This window comes from Hippocampus zosterae, chromosome 14, assembly GCF_025434085.1.
Source record: "Hippocampus zosterae strain Florida chromosome 14, ASM2543408v3, whole genome shotgun sequence".
Classification (NCBI taxonomy): domain Eukaryota; kingdom Metazoa; phylum Chordata; class Actinopteri; order Syngnathiformes; family Syngnathidae; genus Hippocampus; species Hippocampus zosterae.
In genome coordinates, this window is record NC_067464.1 from 5,432,598 (window position 1) to 5,457,903 (window position 25,306).

The window sequence follows — 25,306 nt, forward strand, 5'->3', positions numbered from 1 at the left end:
GCTAGCCTTGTTAGCTTAGCTGGGATAGTAACAACACTGATGATCCCGGTCGGTGCATTACTTCTGGAAGCCTATTTTATATGATTTATTATTATCATTTTATGTTTGAGCATTATATTATTTCATGTTACAATTACCTAAAGGGCATTCTGTTGTTTAATCGTTGCTTTGACATGTTTTGATGTTGATCGCTTCTGATGGGCTGATGAAAAGGAAAGCATGAAGTGATTCAGTTGTCGAGAAGGTGTGTTTTCGATCGCTCTGCTGTGTAGAGCCATCCATTCATAGAGAACGAACCCCTTAACTTACACTTCCCTTTGGCTGCCTGTTGATTTTATGGTGTAAAACTGGCGATGGTTTTCATTTTCACAACAAAAAAAACCCCTCCAGCTATGGTGTTGTTCATTCATAACTGTTGGACAGCTGATCTGTGCCTCTCTATGATTGGCTGGGATGTGTTTCCCGAAGAAAATGGGGGAAACCGATGGACTGTTTCAGGATAATGAGACAGATTAGGTTCAGAGACGTCGTGTCCAATCGAGCGGCGGTGGGATTCACCTCAACATTACGCTATTTGTCAAACCCTGTGGTGCTTTCGAGTAGTCATGGACCCCGACCCAAAACAGCAGTTAAAGTATTCAATATCATTTCGCTGCAAGGCCGAGACTCGTGACCTGGACAGATCCTGTGAATGTTGTAAACGTCAGCCGTAACGTCGCACCTGTTCAACCAAAAACCCCATGGGAGGAAGTGCTGTGCATACAATACATAGTCTGAAAGGTCATGCAAGAGAAAAGAGTTTCTGAGAGTCGAAGTGGCTTATATAGCTTGTCCAATCAGTTCACGGTAAACAACCAAATATGGAACGTCATCTTTCCATATAAATAAGTCTTCTCGAGGGTTCATTCTGTGGATATTTGGGTGAATAACACCCCTCTGATACTGCCTCCTGCTCCCAGAACAAACGGGGTTCTGTGCACGGCTACAGGATGTCCAAACGATCACAGGTGCTCTGATTCGTCCTGCCCGAAGACCATCTGGCCCAAGGGTTGCACCGATTCTCTAAATCCAATGTCAACAAGGCAGCAAACGTTGAATCTGTATCATGCCAACCTATTCTGTATGCTACATGAGAAGGAAAGAACAAAAATTTATTTTTCCACACAATAAGTACAAGACAAGAAAGAAGTATTGTGCCGCTAAGTGGAAACAATAACAACGCCGCGGTGTGACATCCAATGGCTCGCTTGTTTCTACCCTCACAGCTGCAAGTCTCAACAATCCTCTCTCTCGGCAGTCCAGAGCGTTGCGTGGCACAAACCCAAAAACGGGCCTACGGTTAATAAAGAGTGCTGCGAGTCCTACTGCGGCTGTTTGGATTGGCCCCATGTGCACGTCATATGGACTAGCGCGGACCAAGAAATGCTGAATTCACGACTTTAAGTGCGGCGTGCCCTCGTTAATACGCTGACATTTATCTGACACTTTGGCTCTGCGTCATGCAGTGAGTGTCACACCGTCACATGCCCAACCGGATGACTTTATATGCAAAACTGCTCAGGCATTGACTTGTGTGACAAGGCCTTTTGCTTGCGGGTTGATGATTAGTTGCAAGTTGTTGTGCACATATTTTGGAATAAAATGGAAAAAAAAATTGAAAAAGTATACGCTTCCGGTTTGATTCCAGATCCGGCCTTCCTGTACGGAGTTTTCATGTGCTCCCCGTGCCCGTGTGGCTTTTCTCCGGGTAATCCGTTTTCCTCCCACATTCCAAAAACATGCGTGGCAGGTTGTTGGCACATTCTAAATTGTCCCTAGTTGTGTTTGTGAGTGTGGATGGTTGTTTATTTATCTGTGCCCTGCAGTTGGCTGGCAACCGGTTCAGTGTGTCCCCCACCTACTGCCCGAAGGCGGCTGGGATAGGCTCCAGTAGGCCGCGCGACCCTTGTGAGGATAAACCGGATCAGAAAATAGATGGATGAATATACACTTCCAGGTGATATTCTTCCCTTACCATCGTCGGCGAATGCACAGAAGCTGGATTGGAGCGAGAAAACAGAAGGTGAAGCGGACATCCCGTCAAGAAGAAAATACACAACCCAAGTCTTTGGGCGAGTCCCAAAATGTTATCATGGTGGCATATTTTTCATTCAGATTTGAACTGGACTGTGTCAGTGTAGTTTATTGTACAGGGAGGAGTGTCAGCACCTTGGTCCCCCAGGGCCGATCTGTCCCTGGCACCGAGACTACAGAAACAGCTCCTTAACATGATCATTCTGAAGAATAGAAACTATTAACAGTCTTTCATCCCTCATATTTGAAAGACTCATGAGGGAAAGGCTGAGATGGAGTCGGAGTCGGCGGCTGGCATGAGTCTGTTTCTGCCTGTGTTCGTTTGAACAGAACGAGCGGCGTCGAAGGTCAAAGCCCCCCCCCACGCCACTAAAATGGTCAGGCAGGACATGATGCAATGGTGGTAAAAGACAAACCGCCACTCGATGCTTGTTTTCACTGCATACCACTAAAAATGGATCGCGTCGAGTGTGGGGCCCTGAAAGGTTGAGGCCTGATGCTTTGGAAGTGACCCAGTGCTGCAAATAGCCCCCCTTGTCTCTTTGCAAAGTTATTGTTTGAGTTCCGCTTAGAATATAGATAGTTTCTGGGAGGGGGGGGGGGCAGGATCCTAAGAGACAGATATCCACCCCGTGTCCATATCTACAGAGGAAAGAGAATATTAAACAACTCTGCTTGAACATCGATATTTCTGACCGGCACTGTTTAGAGGGCTTCCTGAGTGAGATCCTGCAGACCCAGGAAACACCACAGCACAAGGCCAGATATGCCTTTCTCCAGAGTGTCTCTTTCATCATGTTAAAAATAGCACCAAACTGAGGATGAGCAGAGAAAGCTTTTTTTGGACAAACACATAAAGATGAAGATAAAGTGTTAAAAACAGGATGATGGCGGGAAGCAATTGGCATGGATCAAACTGTCACTTAATGTGCTGCATTTCCATGAACTGCAGGAAGCAGACAGGCTCAGCGAGGCGGTCCCGTCCCCCCACCCGTTGTAAATCCAGGACCCTCTGTACTCCAAAAGAAGGCAAGGGCAAGAAAATGTACTCTGGAAGTGAAGTGAAGTGACGGAAAGCCATGACTCAAGTGAGTCCTGATGAATTGTTCAGCGTGAGCATGTCTATCCGCCGCCAACTGAATGAAATCATTCCATTCTATTTTTTTCTACTGTGCTTCTGAATGCTAATAAATCGAAGCGCTAAACACAGAGGGTGTGCGAGAACACACAGAGTGCCATCGCGCAGAGAGCGCGGCGGATAATCGGAAACATTTCCAAGGCTCGGATGGCTCGGTGCCCTGAGATGTTACTAAACACGCTAAATCCCTGAAAAAGAAGAAGAAGAAAGGATAACGGAGAAATCCTTCCAAGAGCAGACCTCGACCCGTTGCTTCGGGTTTACGCATCCGAGGTAGCCCTCACCTGTCCGCGGAGATCCCGACATACGTGTAAACATGCGTCTCGGCAAAGATGGGACTCGTTTGTGACTCGTTGCCAAAAGCGCAGCTGCCTTCGTTCTGATGCATGCTTCCACTCCATCTGATCTATCTATCCAGATAATGAACAACCCACTTTTCCTTCCTGTGGTGTCCCGACCCCAGCTCCCCCCTCCGGCCTCCCTCTACTCTCTTCTCTTTCAATTTTTTTTTCCATTACCCTCACTCTTTATCTCATAATTTCTTCCAGTCCTAATGTCTGACTCTTCCCTGCAGTCTCAAACTGCGCCCGGGACACAACCTAGAGGCCCCCGTCTTCTCTTTGGAATGCCATTAATCTCCGCGTTCCCATCTCTGTTTTCTGTGAGATGGTGAGGTTTGATCCCTACCCCCATTCTCAACGCCCGACCAGAGATTTAGGATGGATGGTCCCGGTTTTTCCCTCCCCCCATACAGCAAACATTTAGCAGAAATGTTCATGGAACCACAAACAGAACAATTCAACACTGCATATTTGTAACTGGGTGAGCCCGGTCGCCCCGTGGTTAGCGCATCTGCTTCACAGTTCTAAGGTTCGGGGGTGCCAATCTCAGCTCGGCTTCAGTGAGGCCTCAATGACGCTTGCGTGGCTTTTCTCTAGCTACCAGACCAAGACTCGCACGTGGCCACCACAATGCTTAAAGTGCCGATTGCTAATAACAATTATCCTAGCAGACGAACCTTTCCGTTCTACATTTAGAAGTCACGCGGGGGCTGGGGCTTTGGAATCGGAGGGTTGCGGTTCATGCACTGCTGGGTACAAAATAAACCGCAAATAAACCAAATGAGAAAACAAACAATAAATAACTTTGCTTGTCAGGCATTGTGTAAGTTATTCGAGTGTTTCCTGCCGCCGCGTGTCATGACTTGTACTTGATGTCACGGCCACTGTTGCGCTTACGTTTGACTTATCGTTCGTCTTTCTGATTCCTATGAAGTCACTGGTATGAATGCGAGACGATGAACATCATCTTCATTTAATTCCAGGTCAGTTGGTTCCTGGATAAGTTGGTAGTTAACCCTTTCGAGGACAGCGGTTTCTACAGTGGACAGCTGATCGGGTTAACAGGTTACAGGGTGCATGAAAGGGTTAAATTGGGTCGACAAATTCTTTTTTTTTCGGTTTTAAGAAAACAGAAGTACCCCAATCAACCCCAAGCGGGGAAAAGTGGTCAAAGTCATTCGTCGCACAATACGGACAGTGTGTGTTCATCATCAAGACAATCTGGTTGACTGACCTCGTGATTATCGACTCCGCCTTTTGAAGTTCTAAAGTCTGCACGTCTCATCGCTATTCTCTCTGATCCAAAGCAGATGAACAAATGAAAGCCATTTTGCACCGCCGCCACGCTTGCGACTCAATTAGGCTTTTTAACCGAACCGTGGCAAATTAATCATTTTGCTGATCAATGTCTTCAATAATTAAAAGCTGAGCAATAGCTTTTCTGTTTGGCTGCTGTCAATACGACTGAGATTTATTTATCTCTGCTTGTGCAGGAAGTCAATGTTTACGGCCCTTCGATTTTCAACCGGCAAGGCAAATAATGCGAATGCCGCGGTGAGGGAGGAATTAAACAGTCTGTCTGCTGTGGATGTGTGTGTTTTTTTTTTTTGAGGGGGCGGGGGGGGGAGACACAGAATCAATATCTGAATTTATCCGGCAGCCCTAACCCCTGAATTCAGGAGAAATGTCCATATCCAGACTGCATGACAGACATTGAGAATGCTGCTCTCCACAATAGCACAGCAGAAACCCGATGACATGTATCATCTGCAAGCGTTTTGAAAAAGTTTTGTTCGAAAAGCTTTTATTGTGGCTCATGCTTCTTCTGGACAAGACATTAGTTTCTCCCTCAGGCTATTGACCATAGTCTGCGCTGGTGAAATAGCTTACTTTCCGTCGGCAACCCCTTGCCCTCGTTCTAAGGTCATTTCCCTGACGGAGAAAGAGAGGAAGCAAAATGGATGCATTATCCCCAGTGTCTCGACCGAACGTATGTGGACAACTCACATCTACAAGGCACAGATCTGATGACAAGACGGTCGAACCTCTACGCCGGTTTAAGCAAACGTGTCGTGTGCGAATAATCACAACAAACAGAAAATAAAAAATGAAGCTGTCAACCGATGGCAAGAAGGAGAACGCGGGGTACATAAATCAGATGCATATCACATTGTGGCACCTCTCCTTTGGGGATGAAGAGACTTAGATCCTGGACTCTCTCACAGCGGCTATGTAAATCATACCTGCCCTAGGAGCCCTCTCCAGCAGACCCCACTGACCCCACCCCTGCAGACACAAAGTCACAGCTTCCCCTGCCCGACTGTTAATTCAAGCCAGAAATGGCGAAAGCCCCACAGCACCCTGTGGCACTGAGGGAAATATCAGAGGAAGCGCTCTAAAGTGCCAGACCTCTAACCTTAGCTCCTCCAGAGCAGTAGCTCAAAGCCTGGTAATAAGTCTACAGTCACACTTGTAGCGGTGTCTCCAGTCTCATTTCCACCAACAGTACACTTTACTCTCAAAGGCGTGATGCTTACCAAGATTCCAGATCTTAAAAGTACAGTGGGACCTCTACTTACGTCTCTTCATACGAAAATTTCAAGTTAAGACAGGAAAATATTGCCTCTTGTTACGAAAGAAATCTCAAGATATGAAAGGTAAAAATACAGTATGGGCTGCTACTCGCAACTCCGAGTTCAGAGGGCTTGGAACGGATTAGGGCATTCACATTAAAAAGGCATCTCTGCTTACAACGTTTTCTTGTTAAGAAATTTCTTCGTAGTCGTGGTAGAGGTACAATTGTATATCTTGTTGGCACCCTTCCATTGGCGTAGCAACCACAAAGCTATGGAATGATATGCGGAGGATGGAGGAAGATGCGTTGCTCTACTGGAGCTCCATTAACACAGGCCACAAGTCATTTTTTTCCCCCCAGTTCAGTGTTCTAGGCACGGGGTTCTGATTCTGGATTGGGAGACTGAACTCAGCACGTGGGTTTGTTAGATAGAGTGCCAAAATTCAAGAGACTCACTGCTGACACATGGTAGAGGAGTCGTTAGAAGGTTTGCATCACAGTCAAGAGGTCCTGAGTTCAAAATCTCCGCACAGGGACCTTCCGGGTTTGCATGTTCACTATGTGTGGTTGTGGGTTTTCCTCCAGGTACTCTTTCTTCCACCCGCCTTCCAAAAATGTGAGGTTCACTGAAGGCGACTCAAATTCTGATCAATAGGTGTGAGGGTGAATGGTTGTTTGTCTACAAGTGCCTTGAGATTTACTGCTGACAGGTGAGAGGTGTGCCTCACCTATCGGCCAAAATCAGCTGTGACCCGAATGACAACAAGTGTCGATAGAAAATGGAGAGATGTAGCCCCTGCTCATTTCATTTTTTGTTGTCGTTTTCAAAGCAAAAGCAACAGCAGTGGTTACTATCGCAACGTGCTCAGTCAGAAAACCTTTCAAGTGGCATTTGGTGCATCTGCATTTTTTTCCCCTTCCCTTGCAAGGAATTAAAAAAAAAAAGTATTTTCTTGGTGTTTTTCAGCTACTTTAATCCAAAAAATATTGCCAACCACACTAGAAGGAAAAATAACATGAATATGATTAAAATGTAACTAAACATAGAATTTGTAACATCTTCCTTTACAGTGTTACAGCAAAAGGTGATGTCACTCAAGATCAATGACATCATGGCATAATCCTCATCTTGAATTAATTCAAACATTACAAATAATGTCACGCTGCAATGATTACACACTATTCATGCAACGGCAGTATGACCACTCCGCGCCAAATCAGGCTTCACTATGACCGTGCATTATTCACGGGAACAAACATAGAATAAGTCGCCTCAAGGATGATATTTTAAGTATGATGAAAGTTCATACTTTACCCTTTGAAACAACATTTGATCACTGGAGGCAAATGAGTGGAAGCTCAGAAGTATAAAAAAAAATGGCGTTGATGGAATGCAGCCATTGGGCTGACCCTGTGGCCATGAGAGGGAGGAAGGCCGGAGACAGGTAGATATATGACCGGTTTGTTATTGTGAATTCCAGATCCTGTGATTATCTCCCGACTCTTCTAGAGTTCTTTAATCCGGGGGATTCCTGAGATGCAGTTCAAGGGCTGACGTCGCATCCAGCTCACCTCTGACTGACCTCCCCCAAGCGGACCACATGCACACAGGCTACAGGATTCCGTGTTCGGCGGAAAAAAAAATAAAAAAAATTCCAGGGCTAGGGTCAGGTTTCGTTTTAATGTCCGTTTGCATGTGGATGAGGGGCTGCAGTGGGGAGCGGGGTTAATGTGGAGGGGTGCGGGGTTAGCGGGAGTTCCCAGTGGCTGTGCTGATGTCACTCATTACTACCCGCCAGCTCGGTTGACGAGAACCATCCCGTTTGAGCGCCACCAAAGTCGCGGCGGCGCATCTAAAAACACTTCGGTGGCTTGCAAAAGACGGTGACAGACAGGACACACAAAAACGGGGAGACCCCCTGGATGTAGACAAAAGGCATCGGGTTTCCGCGGCCCGCTCCAAATGAGAGGCGGCTGATTGAAACCAGATAAGGTTCAAATGGAACCGTTAGGTCCAGTAATGAGATTCCCCGAGTGTATGTTTGGATTAGGTGATTACAGACCTTGCTTTCCTCCTCAGCGTCACTCACACATGCTGACTGACACACATACCCCGTGCTCGACTCGACGGAGAGACGCACAACTGGCACTGCGGACAAGCGCCTCTCTCAGAAGGACAAAAGTTCAAGATAATCGTAAAATGCAACTCGGTCTGTCTTCCTGTGCTGCACTTTAATGGGGAGGTGTCGCAGAACAAAAGGAAAATGGGTTATGAAAACAGACACAGCTGGCGTGGACCTAAACAATGGTCCAGCTGGTTCTTTTTGGGAAGAGCGCGCCTCCTCTCAGTCAGCAAAACTGCTCGCTAACATGCATTTCTAAGCTAACAATCAATGCTAAACTCAGAACCAGAGCCCAAAAATTGATCACAGGATCTTATGTATTTCTTTCTTTATACTGCAAAAGCATCCACTTGGGGCTGATCAAAACGGGTGCCACACTAAACGAGTCTTCATGTGCGCGTGGCCGGTACCAAGCGCAAACCATCAATCAACGTTTTTACGGCAAGAAGCCATTTTCTGTAGCGCTTCTCGTTGTTCAAGTGATGGTTGAATTGAGTGCTTATTTTAAGACATGGGAGGAAAAAAAAAGTACTTCAATTGCAGGTTTCAGTTAGTCTTTTCATGGGTTCTAATGTGGTTCTCGAATGTAGAACATATGTACCTAGAAAGAAAATCTGTTGTGATTTGGTGATGGAATTGAACGAATCTATGACGTCATCTATGACGTCATATATGACGTCAATCAAAGTGTGGATATCCCCCCAAATGGGAACGTGAACAAACTTCCATGAATTCTCTGAAGACGCAATCAACAGGACGTTGCAAACAAACAAGGCCACAATGATAACCTAACCTCCTTTGTGGAAGTCATGATCCGGTTTTCCTTATAAAACCTATTTTTTTTTGTGGAGGGAGGGGGGTCTTTAAACCACATAGTGCTCTACTGCAAGCATGTTGACAGACGTTAAAAGTTTAAGCTTTGGGTGAAAGGAAAAAGGCGTGCATAATTAGGTGATATTTCTACCCCCCCCCCGCCCCCTCCAACGATCGGGATGATGCTGTCAGAGCAGGCTGGCAACAGCTCGCTTCAATAATACCGTGTTGTTCTTTTGAAAAGTTTGTCACGGTGACAGCATCGCCGCAGCTTCTTGACATCACCTGTCACGCCGGCAGATCTGGGCCACCTCCGTCACGCTGTCACCCCTTATCAGCACTCATTTCTTAAGTTTTTTTTTTTTTTTTGCACTCACACATATTCAAAAACTATATTACCATAACCCAGTGCCGCCGGGGGGGCAGATATGAAAGGAGGCAATAATCTCCCCGTCTTTATCTGCGAGCTATCCTTCAGCAAAGTATTCAACGTTCAACTTTTTTTTTCTTTTTCCCCAAGTAATGCGACTGAGAAGGATATTAACGTTTTGATTGTCATCCGTTCTAAAAAAAAAAAAAAAAAAAAGTTATTCTTTCCTCAATGCTACTCCAAATTATTCCGTTTCTCCTTGGGGGCAATGTCACAAAAGAGTGCGTATCAAATTATTAAATATGCCAAACAATAGTCAGTAGGTGTGCGGAGGCGGCTTACACGCGCTTTTAATTGCATTACAAGACAAACACTTCGTGCCATAACGTGCAATCACAGCGGTACGATTTCACAGTGCTTCCGAACACAGGGCCTGGCACGCTTTGTTTTTATCCTCCTGGCATATCCGTCACAATGCTCCTATCTGCAAGGTGCAGGGTAACCTGATTTAAGGGCAATTTATTGGATTTTGCAGGAGGGACTGAGAGGAAAGAAAGGGGGGTAAAAAAAAACAAAAGGCGAAGGATTAATCACGAGGCGGCGGCGTGACAGCGCCTACAAAAGGCGGCCGTGAAAGCCTTGCTTGACGAGAGAATGATGGCGGGCATGTGCGAGTAAACCGCCTGCCACCGGCGATGTTCTTCCTCCAACTCAACTTGTCAGGTGTAATCATTTTGTTAAGCTTAATGTTTTATGCAAATGCACTTGGGGAGACTTTTGTCAAGGGGGGGGGGGGGTGATCGGTGCTTCTTGTTGGTTTGTTTGTTTTTGTAGCCCCCCCCCACCCGCACCCCCCATCGTACCTCTGTTGTGTGATGCCTGTGCAGGGATGCATTGTGGGTGTTTTTAATGTGTGTGGTATTGTTTTATGACACGCTCGGAACATATTTGCATTCGTCTGAACCCAGCCTGCACGGCCCCGATTATTTCCTGTATGCATCAGGGTGTTGCAGTCACATCAGATGGTTGCCTGAAGAGGACAACGTCAGTCTGAGAAAGGATCAAGGTGCCGCCAGCACATCCGATAATAACCCACTGTTGGCTTTGGGATGTGGCGTATTGATACAAAAGCCAATGTTGTTATGACATACGGAATCGGGTGATCCGTCTCTCCGTGGGATTAAATAGGGCTTCCGAGTTGCCCGCAACAACTCCATTTGGCGTTTGACAATTCGGTTTCCAATAGTGTCTGTAGAGTTATTTTCAATATGATGACAACGTTAAGGCGCCATAAGCATAAATAATCGACAATCGATCTTTAACAATTCATCCAAAAAGTAAGAATCAATACAATATATGCATGTGAGGTGTGGCTCGTGTTTTTGTCCACTTTGGGTCGCCACACGTTCTTCAACATAGTAACTATGATTGCACGTGTGTATGACGGTTAAAGGTGTGTATATTCCGCTGACTGACATGGAAATGGGCATATGAGAACGTACTTATTTCACCTGACCAGTGCCTTAATTCTACTGTACTGTTTTACAAAACAAACAAAAAAAGTGAACCACGATATAGCAAGAGGCGGCCCGGTGGATCAGTGATTAGTGCGTCAACCTCACAGTGCAGAGGTCATGGGTTCGATCCTGGCTCCGACCTTCGTGAATGAAATTTGCATGGGCCCGCGTGGGTTTTCTCCGGGTACTCCGGTTTCCTCACACATTTCAAAAAACATGCATGGCAGGCTGATTGAACACTCTAAACTGTCCCTAGGTGTGATTGTGAGGGCAGATGGTTGTTCGTCTGTGTGTGCCCTGCAATTGGCTGGCAACCGGTTCGGGGTGTCCCTTTTACTGCCCGAAGACAGCTGGGATAGGCTCCAGCACCCCCCGCGACCCTTGTGAGGATAAAGCGGATGGGAAAATGGATGGATGGATCAATCTAGCTAGAATAAACTACAATGACAATTAAATAAATGAGTGAGCTCAAAATTGTAAGGCAACGAGCTCACAAAATTTCAGATTGGGCAATTTGAGTAAAAACTCAGCAAATAGTTTTGTGGCCTAACAACTTGTTTGCTTTGTTGCGCCAACCAACACTGTTGCCCATGAAAAAAATTAATCAAGTGGGTTTTCTCCGGGTGCTCCGGTTTCCTCCCACATTCCAAAAAATATGCATGGCAGGCTGATTGAACACTCTAAATTGTCCCTAGGTGTGAGTGTGAGCGTGGATGGTTGTTCGTCTATGTGTGCCCTGCGATTGGCTGGCAACCGATTCAGGGTGTCCCCCGCCTACTGCCCGGAGACAGCTGGGATAGGCTCCAGCACCCCCCGCGACCCTAGTGAGGATCAAGCGGTACGGAAGATGAATGAATGAATGAAAAATAAAAAATCTTGTTACATTTCCGGTACTTGCGAGCTGTCGAGTCACAGACGGCCAGTCACTGGCTTGGCTCCGTGTAAATCTTCCGACGGATTACCCTCAGCACCATCGTCGGTGTTTATTGTAGGATCGTTCAGACGCGTGCGCGCGCGAATGAAATGGAAACAAAGAGGCACGTGCAAAGTCGCCGTAATCAAAAACTGTTTCGTCCATAAATATCCGAGGTAATCATCTCTAAAAGCCAGCAGAGGGAGGAGAAATGCATCGAAGCTAACATGGCCCTCAGGTCCTCTTTATGAACTCGGGCCTTTTTGTACTTTTATTGAGCTATATCATTTTTTATGGTTCATCATCGTCAGAGGACCCCGTGTGAGAATCAAAGTTGAATGTCGGCGCTGAGGGAAGAAAGCAGTCAGGCTGAATGCAGTCTCTTTGCCCAGGGTTTCATTTTCAATCGTCTTTTATATTCCACACGGGCCTTAATTCGCTGCCAGATGCAATAGAAACGGATGTGGCCCGTGGAAAGCTGGGTGGCGTCTTATCTTCAAGATGATATTCGCTGCCTTGCTGTTTTTATCACCTTTAAAGCTGGCATGCACTTTTTTACACAGCAGCATGTTGTTCATCCACACTCGACCCTTTTCGGCACACGCTGATTGAAAAGTGCTTTACACACCTTTGTGCTTTGATTGGAATTTGACAAAAGGCTGCTGCTTTTTTTTTCTTTTCCATTTTCATTTTGAAATCCCCAAAGTGTACACGCCTGCATAGCTCAACGACTTGGGAGTTCAGGCTACATTTTGTTCGCTGCATTCTTGAACAGAAACGAGCAGGTTTACTCGCTATGTCAAACATTGGCACTGGCGAAAATGTTGGCACTCTAAGGGGCTGTTTAGGTGGTACCGTTTTAAACGGAAGCTGCAAAAATCTGTAGATTTTCTTTTTTGCCAATTTATTTCCTTTTTTTAACACATCAACTCATTACAACACGTGACAAAAATGACATTTAAATAACAAGTCCCCCCACCCATTCACCCCCCAAAAAGTTTTTGCTGACTTTTCTCTCTACTGAAAGGTGAAAAAATACATATATATAATCCATACATATATAAAACAGTCCGATGTTCTCCCTCTCAGTCTAAATTATATCTTTATTGTTGTTAGGATTAAGGGACCAAAATATTATTGATTATATATATATATATATATATATTTCTTTTTTTAATCAAATGATTAATTGGTTCCCTGCGATTGGCTGGCAACCGATTCAGGGTGTCCCGCGCCTACTGCCCGAAGACAGCTGGGATAGGCTCCAGCACCCCCCGCGACCCTAGTGAGGATCAAGCGGCTCGGAAGATGAATGAATGAATGAATCTTATCTTGCCAAATATCGGAATCGACAGTGGCCTAAAAAAAAATCTGGATCGGTTATAGCGTATTATGGAATACTTGAGCATAGATTGGTATGACACAGAGTCTATGTCATAGACTTTGATATGATGCGATGTAATATATTGCATCGTACGATATGGCATGACATTGCATGGAATGGCATAATATGATGAAAGCATGAATGATATACTATGCTCTGGCATGATATGGTGTGATGTGGTGTACGGTATGACGTATGGTTTCTTGTGGCAAGGTACCGGAAGATATGTCATGATATAAGGCATGACATGATGGCATGCTATGAAGTGATATGGTGACATAATCAATATCTATGAAATATGTGGACCAATCAGCGGTTGACTGAATCCAGGATATTTTTACGACCACTTCTCGGTGTTTGCAAAAAGACAAAAGCACGGGCAAACTCGGAATAAACTACACGCATGGACAGCCAACAAATGCACACAAGCATGGGCGGAGTTAATGTTCATTCTTTTTGCCGGCTGGTTCTGATGCTCGTCCAGCTGTGAGTAAACAATGAATTAACTGTAGCTTCCCATAAACGCAGAGTGGTGTGTGAAGTAGATTTGAAGTGGTGGAGAAAAAAAATAAAGTAAGCGCGTGTGTTTGGTCGGGTTAAATCTCCTGAGCAGCGAAGCGGTCTGGAAAGCACGAACGACGTTGCCAATGACAACAAGAGGCCTTCAGTGGCAATGCTGCAATAAAACAGCATCCATGCAGATTTGCTAAATTGCCATTGTGGCTTTTTCTCATTAGAATATTACCTCTGGCCTCCCCGACTGCAAGTCGAAGCCCATTAAGGTGACCTTCACTGGTACGACGCTCATTACGCAACACCGCAAATGCTCCGAGGCCGGAATGAAGAGACCGGTGCGCAGTACGCAGCAATACGAAATCAAGAAGGGTCCAGCCTGCAATTATAAGGACCCTTTTTTTTTTTAAGTTCACATCTATTATCCCCCGCCGCTACCACTGGTAATGACATTGCGGCCATAATGGTTCCCCCTGTAAGTTAATATCATATATGAAACTGGATATCTGTGGCCCTGGAGATTTTTGTGCACACCACCCGTGTGTGTGTATGTGTGTGTGTGCGATGGTCTCCGTGTTGTCTGCATGTAAGCACCTCAGCGATATAAGCGGGCGCGTCGCCTTCATTGCATTGTGTTGATATTACAAGTCATTCATCATTCCACCCTGACACCTGCATGAAATAAAACACACAGTAATTAATTTGGTTAGACGCAGGGGGGGCTGGCGTGTGATGGAGGGGAGAGTGATGAAGAGGCGGAGAGGGGATTACGACGGGGGAAGGCGACGACGCGGCAAAATTAAGAGAGAATTTATGATATTTTACGTGTCATCGGTAAGATTTGTCTCTCCCCGGTTTTAGACGGGTGTGCGATCACGAAGGGGAGAGGAGAGACTTTAGCATTAATATAATACAGTAATTGCATACTTATGAGTCCTGGAATACATTGGATATCTCATTTATCAACACGGAAGCTGCAGATTAAAATAGTTTTGCCAGGAGCAAACAGAGTGCTGACAGATACAAATTGTGACAAATCCGAAGAGGGAAACTTGGCACATTTTCAGTGACAACTACTGTCACTGTCAGGTGGAAACTTTCTATATCCATATTTGGTCTAGATCATGTTTTTACACAAATTCATACATATAGTCAGTCCTCTTTTTCTTAAGTCTTCTGCTATGGCACAGGTGTCAAAATCAAGGTCTGGGGCCCAGATCCGGCCCGCCACGTCATTTTATGTGGCCCGCAAAAGCAAATCATGTGTGTCAACTTCCATCATGCTTGCTAAAATCTGAACAAAAATATCAATTTATCATGTGCAATACATAACGTTGAGATTTTGCAATAATTTTGTTAACACTCACTTGAACAATAATTGAACAAACTATTATAGTTGACTTGACTGATTTCAAAACTAGTCATCCATCAATTTGTTGTGTACAAATAATAATACGATGCAATAAACATTTATTTGGTTTCACTTTCATTACGGCACTCTGAGGGAAGGCATAACTACAAAGTGGCCCGCGGCAAAAATTTGCTTGAAACCCTTGTGCCGTGGTATAGTTTGACGCTTTTTGGTATATGTGCCATGCTATGATACAGTATGACAATAGGTGACACAATAGAATATGGTATATTATACATGGTATGATCCAAAAAATTGTCCAGTATGATGATATACTGTATTATATGCTATGCTATGCTAATGCTATAGAATACAGGTTCGCATTTCATGGCTTTCAACCCCTAACAGAAAGCGCTCCGTGAAAGCTGCGCAGCTTTTCCCAGTACAAAAGGGATCATTACTCTATCGCACACCTGCCTCCACCTGTCAGTCGCGGGCTCCCACATCAGTCAGCCGCACGCCGCCACGCTCTGGATGCTCTAACGGCGCAGGCAGACAGCGGAGACGGATGCTCACGCCGCGGAAAGCGCAGAATTAAAAGGCAGAGGCTGATAAATTGACAGCCGGGGCCTCAGGAAAGGGATGCAGACGATGGGATGATCAACCTGACTGCAAGGTGAGGCGCCGGCCCGCAGAGAAGAGGCTCACGGCTGCGGAAAAGGGGGATGCTCCATTACACTTTCTTTATGGCATTTGGGATTTACATGTTTTATTTTGACCGTATGCACACATTCTCTGAGATGGATGTTATGGAACATGCAATAGGATCCCCGCTGCTTATCTTTCTAATGTGCCTTTTTAATGCTCTATAAAACAACAGCTATTGTGAGTGCTCAAGGGGTTGAGATGTTTCAAGACATATTACCTTGAAGTGATAAAGCTGGAATAAAAATAAAATTTGATTGACTTCATAATTACATTTGGGACTGAAGGCTATTTTACATCTAAATGTGAGAGGTTGAAAGCCGGTAATAAACAAACCCCCAAAAAATTTCAGGTGTTGCTCAATATTCATTTTGTGACTGAGTTTTCTTTCCGAGTTTGGTTATCAAAAAATAGAGGGAACGCATGATGCGTAAAGTCATTCATTCATTCATCTTCCGTACCGCTTGATCCTCACTAGGGTCGCGGGGGGTGCTGGAGCCTAGAAATGAGCATTTATACACACCACACCGAGGGCAGAGGGAGATGTGAAAATTCGCTGCTATCGTAACTGTTCATTCATAAAAATTATCCTTGAAAAAAAAAAAATAAAAAGCTCCGGCCACCCTGCGTGGAGTTTGCATGTTCTCCCGGGGCCTGCGTGGGTTTTCTCCGGGTACTCCGGTTTCCTCCCACATTCCAAAGACATGCACGGCAGGCTGCTGAATGAACAAATTATTCATTCATTCATTCATCTTCCGAGCCGCTTGATCCTCACCAGGGTCGCGGGGGGTGCTGGAGCCTATCCCAGCTGTCTTCGGGCAGTAGGCGGGGGACACCCTGAATCGGTTGCCAGCCAATCGCAGGGCACACAGAGACGAACAACCATCCACGCTCACACTCACACCTAGGGACAATTTAGACTGTTCAATCAGCCTGCCATGCATATTTTTGGAATGAGGGAGGAAACCGGAGCACCCGGAGAAAACCCACGCAGGCCCGGGGAGAACATGCAAACTCCACACAGGGAGGCCGGAGCTGGAATCGAACCCGGTACCTCTGCACTGTGAAGCCGACGTGCTAACCACTGGACTACCGGGCCGCCCATGATGCGTAAAGTCATACATAACATAATTGCTGGCCAACAACACGGAACATACAAAACAAAATGCAGGAAATCATGCAAAATTACTGGTCTAGACATTTTATAGTACAATATAATACAATATTGTAAAGTACTATTTTCCTTTCTAAAGAACACATATTTTGTTGGTGGTCGTAATTTTGTTGGTGTTTTTTGGGAGTGCTGAAAGGACTGTTTGCATTCTACACAACAGCATCACATCATCGTTTGACATTACAATACCTAATTTCCCAAGACCCGCTCTTTCTCAGCAGCGAATGCACGGATATTGTGGGCCATTGTGGAGTACTGTAAATTCGGACCTCCCCCTCGCCTTGGCTTCCTTTTTAAACAGTGGTAGAACGCTGCCCTCCCACCCACTGCCCTGACGTTCACCCCAACACAGGTGTTTCCCATTGCCAGTCACAACCCGCCGCCCCCTCCCGCGCACCAGTACCAACATTGTTTTAATGGGGAGCGACTTCTGACGCGCCATCGTGCTTTCTGTTTATCTGTATCAATGTCCACTCAGGAGGACTCCTGGGACAACACATGGTTTTAACATCTTTATCGTCCCCGTGGAGTCAAAAGGATCCGGTTGGGCATTCGCTATCACGGGAAAGAGCGTAGATCCGGGACAGAAGGGGGAACACCAGGGCAGCTTACGATATACACAGCACTTGAACCTCTGAAGTTCAATGGTCCAAAGGTTGTCATTGTGCATTCGGTACACAAGTGTGCCTAGCCTAAAGTTCATAGCAAACATGATGAATCAGCATTTAGCTGATGGAATAAATGCTTCCAAAAGTGAAGTCAGCCACACGTGTGAATGCGTGTCCGCATATCTATGATTAAGGCCTTTTAAAGCATTTCTAAAATATACATACATACATACATACATCTTCCGAGCCGCTTGATACTCACTAGGGTCGCGGGGGGTGCTGGAGCCTATCCCACCTGTCTTCGGGCAGTAGACGGGGGACACCCTGAATCGGTTGCCAGCCAATCGCAGGGCACACAGAAACGAACAACCATTCGCACTCACTCTCACACCTAGGGACAATTTAGAGTGTTCGATCAGCCTGCCATGCATGTTTTTGGAATGTGGGAGGAAACCGGAGCACCCGGAGAAAACCCACACAGGCCCGGGGAGAACATGCAAACTCCACACAGGGAGGCCGGAGCTGGAATCGAACCCGGTACCTCTGCACTGTGAAGCCGACGTGCTAACCACTGGACTACATATTTTTGTATAATCCCGTCCTTGCAATGCATGTTCATTAATTTTAGTAAGCTACTTTTTATTCTGTACTTTGTTTACAAATATCGTAATTTATGTGAAGCTCATTGAGTGTGCCTTTTGTACCTTGCTTTTGATTGATCCTATTGATTAATTGGATGGACAATTAATTGGCAGATAGACAGATAGATAGACTGACTTGACGGCTAACTAGCTAGCTTGCTAAGCTAGCTCGCTAGATAAGATAAGAAAAAAGATAAGAAAACCTTTATTAGTCTCACAATGGAGAAATTCCCAATTCACAGCAGCAAAGTTATGAAAGTAAGAAGTAGAACAACAAAATAAAGGAGATAGATAGATAGCTAGATTGAGATGAGGACCTTCAAACTCCCCCCCCCCCCCCCCCCCCCGAGAACGTTTTGCTGATTTTTGTCTCTGTTTTGAAAAATCGGTCGGTGAAGGCCCTCGTTATCGAGGAATGCGGCCCCCAGGACAGGGCGACGGCTCCTGGTGTTTGTGTCTCCGATGACTGTGGAGGCCCAGTCTTCCCCGAAAACCCCGAAAATATTTTGACAAATACAGTACTTGTTACTGTATGATAGCAATGTTAAAATATTACTATGATCACCATTGCAATTTTTTTCTGTTGTTAACCAGTGTCCCGGAACTGATGGTGTACGACCTTTGAGGTTCCACTGTACACTTTTCGAAAGTCTAACATAGTCCAAGCGCAACGCTCCCGCTGTTACCGTAGCGGAGTTAATGAGGCCACCATGCACATAGTCATCTTGATAATTTAATTTGAGAGCACCCTGAGGTGGAGCAATCTTTATTTAATCAGCTCAGAGCCGTTTATTTCATTAAAACGTCGACTTGTCCATCAGTAAGAACCTGTTCCTTTTGAGATAAGCGGGCAGAATTCATCATACTTGCAAATGTTTGCCCGTAATGTAAAGAGCTTGTGGGGTCTGGTATTCTTTTGACATGAAAAGGCCTGTCACGCATACAAATCAGAACAACTGACAGTAATTCCCTGCAACATTTTTCTGACGGGCAGCCATTCACTGTGTGAGAGTTGCTCGGACCTACGGGCGTTATAATTTTACCACTTGGGCCTTTTTTTTTTTAATCATTACGATTAGACATAATGAGCGTCTTTTTTTTTCTGGTCCCATTTCCTTCACAACAACATGCCAACACTTTTGATTTATGTATGGCTTTAAAATGACTCGAACCCTCCTCCACTATTTTTGTCCTTCCGTGCACGTTCGTGTCCACATGAACACGTGCGCAAACACATACGTGCAGCCCGTCACCCCCACGCACATCTCACGTCGTCGGGGGCTGAGAGGGGACGGCTGACGGCGACTGTCGGGTAATTTGAGCGATCATGATTGACTTTACGATCATCACTTGGGATTGCCAACTGGTCTTTATGCTTTCAAGAGATGCCAAAAACTTTCCGATGCGGAGATATCTGGCGACTGCTTCACTTTGTAAAACCACCTCCCCCTCAACCTTCCCCCCCCTAGACACTTTTAATGGTATTAAATTATGGGCCTGCACCAACGACAACAACTGTCGAGGTTTAAAGCATGATAACTTGCCATGAGTGACACGGCCATTTTCCTCCTCCGACTTCAAGTGCTTGGATGTGGTCGCAGCAGCGGGTTGCAAGTTGTCAGACGTCACTTCCTTTTCTCATGTACTGATATAAAGTGACAACCTTTGGGACGGATATCTTGACCACATGGTTATAAATCTTTAAAGCGAAGCAAATAACAGAATGAAGGTTGGAGAGGAAGAGTGGTTTATGAGAACGGCGACGAGTACATTTATTGATTTAACTTGAGGCTTCATCTACAGCCACAGTCTCAGACAACGTTCCAACTGAAAAGAGTCACGTTGACCGAGAGAATTGTGGAAAGGAGCGACTAAAATCTTGACAGGTCGAATATAAAAAAAATCCAGACTTGAGTCACAACACATTGTAAAGTAGTAGGATTGTTGCTCCGCTCGGAAAGTATCATTTTAGCAAAACCTTTTGGGGAGCTGAAAATAACTTTGGATGGGTTTGACTTTCAACCTCAGCAAACAGCAATAAACATCAATAGTGTTTTCGATTGAATGAAAATTATTTGCTGAAAGTACAAAACAGTACCTCAAACAATTGCAACTGGTAGAACGTCAAAAAGAAAATGTGGCATCGAAGATTAGCAGTTGAAAGCTGTAACTGGTAGAGGCCGCACAGATCAAATTACCTGCATGGATTTGACCATTAGCCTTGGCTAGGTGACTCAAAATGCATTCAAAATGAATAAGGCTGTAACTTTGACTTTTTTTTTTTTAATTAAAAAAATGTATCGTGAGCATTGCCGCAAGTGGAGGACCAAACAAAAAAAGGTGACTGAATGATAGACAGTTGCGGCAATTGGTAAAGCAAGGGGAAAAAAAATCTAATTCTACACGGATACCTATAACATTAAAAACACTGGAAAAAAAACTGATTATGGCATACCGAGGCCAAAGTCTGTGTAGATGCAAGCATTTTCGTTGTACTAAAAACCTCACTATTGCCCCTGTGACAAGGTCGCCGAGGGACCGGATGTAAAGTGGGCTGTCAACCGACCACCGGGGCGCAGTTCAATCCCCTTAATTGCATCCTTGGATGAGACGCCTCATTCTCCTTCACACACCTGATGGTAAGTAAATGGTAGCTGAAGAGTGAGCAGTGGCTCTCACTCACGCTGCATCTACATAGAACTCCGTTTTGTAAATGTATGGAACATGGAAACAGATGATTGATGAGAGGTCAATTCATGACTAAAATTGTCCATCAAGAGACATTGCATACGACTTGAACTAGCTAAAATTGCATAACAAGGTGTTAGGGCTGTTATTGTGGTGAGCGTGGAAAAAAAAAAAGTGACGTGTACGGCCCAGGAAGTCTCCCCGGTCTATATGGAGCCTCATTAGGGACATTGATGGATGGGCTGTTCCCACTACCAGGCTCAGCCAAGGAAGGCTCTGCGTGTTATTAGCATTTGTGTGTTTATAAACCGACATTTAATTACAGGTGCGGTCACGTTCCCGCATTACAATTTACACGTATGACCCATTCAGCCTGTTGTGATGTTTTGATGCCGAGAATATGTTAGAGACATAACCCATCGTCGAAAAGAAAACAACTTATCTTGAAATGAAATACTAGATGGGTTACTTTTACATGAATCGGAATCACCACTAGAATCACCACTAGAGACCCCACATTTATAATTACGGTTTACTCACATACGGTTGTATTTTTCTTGTGAGCGTCCAAAACGGTGACGTCATCAAACTAATGAAATAATAATACTTGGATGCCACCTTTGCAGGAGCTGTTGATTCGTTGGTTGACAACGAGTGGGCAAACATTTTTATCATCGTCAATCGAGGAAATACGGTTTGTAGAAGCAGCCCATTAAAAAGTATGAATGTCCCCATATGACCGACAATACAAACCGAATAAGCTCACAGCAGGAGCAACTGATCTTGATTGCCCTGGCGATCTTTATGGAGAGCCCGCTTCCTTCCTTTCCGTTTTAACACACCCCTCCGTAGTTGTGTATCGGATTTACAGCCGATAGTTTACTTTTATTCCTGAGGAGGTCATACGATATGATATTTTCTGCTTCCCAAAATGGCTGCGGCCGCCGGCCCAGACGTATAAAACACGCTCTTGACAGCGATACATCTCGAGTGATGACACCACTCTGAAACAATCTCGATATTGCCTTTCCCGGCCATAAACAAAATCTGACCACAGTTCCGTGCAGCGATAGCTGACGGGTGTGCGTGTGAGTGCGTGTGTGTAGGAGGAGGAAAGAAGAGGCAGAGGGATATACAGATGAAAGCTCGGCGGCAGAGCGAGCCACTAAATGGATTCGCTCTTGGGAGAAAAGTGGGAAATGGCTGTTAGCGACACAATCCCGAGGAGGCTTTGGATGCGAAGGGATGGCACGAGAATGGGCTGCGAGGAAAAAAAGGAGGAAGGCGAGGCGAAGGGATGCGAGCGGGGCAGACAGAACGGGACGGCGCAGACATGGGGGAGCGCTGGCAGGTGCTTCATCATCTGCTCAGGCATGGTGGCTCCGCCCGTAAACAGTCATCGGGCCTCTCTGGGGAGCAACCTTCTCCATAACTAGCACAGGTATAAATCTGCCTCTTAGCCACTAAATTAGACACATTCTTGTGAAGGGATTCACTTTGCAAGTGGCGCAAAAACCCAATGGGAAAGGGGTAGGGAGAGTGAGGGTGGAGGGGGGTGGGCGGGGCAGCAGGGAGCCAATGAAGCCAATCCACCAATGGTGCGGGAATAAGGTTACGGCCTCTGTGAATGTAACTACAAATGTAAAATGGTTATTGTTTTCACAAGCAGAGCTATGTTATGAAAAGAGCTTTACACTGCGTAGGGCTTCATTTGTCCCAAGCCGCCTCAGAGGGAATGCCTGCCGAGGCTCAAAAATGAGGACTAAGTCCAAGGTCTGCTCTCAGTCACCTCCCCACGATGTCTATACCTTAATTATGTCCCAAACATAACACACCCGCATCCATGTTTTTTGTTGTTTTGTTTTGTTTTTTTTTTTGATGGCATTAATTTTATCCTGTTTCAGGTGACGTGAAACCAGACGACAATGCAAAACCTGTATTGTTTATATCCTATGATCATTTGGAGTTATGCTATGGTTACTGTGTTCTGTGGACTATACTAAATTGTAGTGCTGTAGTCAGGAGCACATGAACTGAGACCGATGTCAAAACCAAGGCTTTGTTGAGTGGAGTCAAGGCCGAAACAATGTGAGGCCAAGTGAAGAATGACACCATGGCTGCTCATGACCCAGACTTTAAGGTTTTGAGACCAAGTCAAAGTCAACTGGAAGAAAAAGAAGCAAGACTTTGCAGAATTGCAATGAAGTCAAGGCCAATGCAATGCGAGACCAAATCGTAAGCGGGGTCATTGCAGCATGTGAAGACTACGGATGGGCACTGTTTTCGTAGACAGTGTAAAAACGGGTGCATCTTTATTTTTGTGTTGGGGCAAGTCTAGTTAACCATGTTTGGGAATTTGGCACGCCGGGTGCACCTGACAATTAAATGACAGAAGGGAGACTGCGCTCTGCGTAAAAATGAGGATATCTTCATTCTGGGGCCAGTCAACTGCACTTGACCATATTCTTGAATTTGGTAGACCGCACTACACCTTGATAGGTATTCTACTGCATTCTACCACACGCTTACAATGATTCTGGCAATTTGGTGAACATAAGTAGATTTCGGACTAGCTAAAAGCAGGTCTAAGTTGTGGCGCAAGTGGTGCAACACAATTTTTGGTGGATTTGATCGTATTTCATTCATAAATATGACAACAGCATGGGACAATCACTCTTAATCTTTGGAGCAATCAATTCAGTGAAGAAATTATGATAATTATCATCTTTAAAATGTTTTAATATGGCCACCTACAGCCAAGGAGATCTTCTTGCAGTCCCTTTTACTGTAAATGCACTTTGTCCATGCCAATCTCCTGCTGGGATTTCAGTGATTCCTTCCGCCATGAAAATGGTGCGCAGCTCTCTGTGCACTGTATATAAATGGAATGAGGGGAGCCGCTTTGATTGGCCTCACCACAACGGCGCATACGCCCTCTTCTATCCGCGCTAGTTGAGCAAACTACCAAAAGAAAGAAAACTTCACCCATGCACACAATTAGCGTGCACATTGCGCTAGACTTACGCTGGACATGGATATCAAGCCCTATGACTGAGGAATAGTTACCAAATATTTTCCTTAACATCAATGGTGCGTTTGTGCTTCACAGTCATATTATGATGAACTTAAATAAACGGAACTATATTTTCAAAGTACAACTACGGTACGCAAATAAAAATATAAAATGAATGAAGTTAGCTCATAAAGACTTTTCTGTCCTTCATTTGGCCTCACTCCTGAACAAGCACATTGCTCGCAGGAAGCCCAAATTACACAGCCGTGCATATTTTCAATAGCGGGGGCGAATAAAAATGAGATAATGGACCCTATGTTACTTTTTTAACTATAATATTTTTGACCTTGCATTAGTGCACCTTTTAAAAAATAATTGCCATTTCAACAATTTCTACGGCATACTGACAAAAATATATTTTTGTAAATCCTACTAAAATGGCAAGAATATAATATGAGGCGCGTTAAAAAGCAATAGTTCACCGGTCTTTGGTGTAGACGCATAAAACAATTCAAATATTTGATCGTTTTCAAATTGCTTCTGATTGATCACATTGACAACAATGCACACTTAATCCATCGAACCCATGATCAAGATTTGATACAACAAGCCTGACGGCGACAGAAATGTCCACCGTTGGAAATGAATAATTGAGGTCCAGCTGAAGAGACTAATGAATGTGTGTGGTTTGGCTTTGACTGATAGCCCTCTTTGCTCCAGAAGCCTTCCCAGCGGTGGTGGGCCGCAGTGGAGGCTGAGGTGCCATCCTCTATAGCCCGTCTAATTGCTCCTTTGACATGAGGGACTTGACGGTGTGTGTCCGCGCACTTGCCACTGGAGGCTGACCCTTTTTAGCCTGCTGTTTATTAGCACCGTTCCAGGTTATCGCCCCAATTAGGGCTTGGGATAGCTCTGATCCGGAAGAAACTGGGGCAAAAAAAACAGGACGTATAATAATGCATCCTATCAGCTACCTATGAGGCAACGGGAGGGCCAGTGCAAACGCGGTAAAAATTGAGTTGCATGAACTTTTAGCAAACGCTAACCATTTACAGCTAAAGAAGCATATTTGGTACCTTCGGCTGGATTTACAATATGTATGAATTGCCCAATTGGCATTTTTTGCCGATAGTGTACTCGCATTGTTCAAATGTGCCGTTCGGTTAGTCACAGTGTGTTAGGCAGGACAGAAGAAAACAGTTGAAGCACTAGATGCTGATTGCTTTACAACACGGGTTGCATTCAAAAATTAATGGCCTCTTCGGACACAACAGAGTGATGTTAAGGCGTCAGGTTGGATTTCCAAATGCATCGTGTTGACAACAGCAGTAGCAAACAAGTTCCGGTTGGGTTCGATACTTCCGCT

The 25,306-nt window shown here is 45.1% G+C and overlaps 1 protein-coding gene across 2 annotated transcripts in view; it reads right to left on the bottom strand.

Moving 5' to 3' along the window:
* Nucleotides 1-25,306, bottom strand: part of dph6 (diphthamine biosynthesis 6) — a 163,982-nt gene that overhangs the window by 130,550 nt on the left and 8,126 nt on the right. The window lies entirely within an intron of this gene.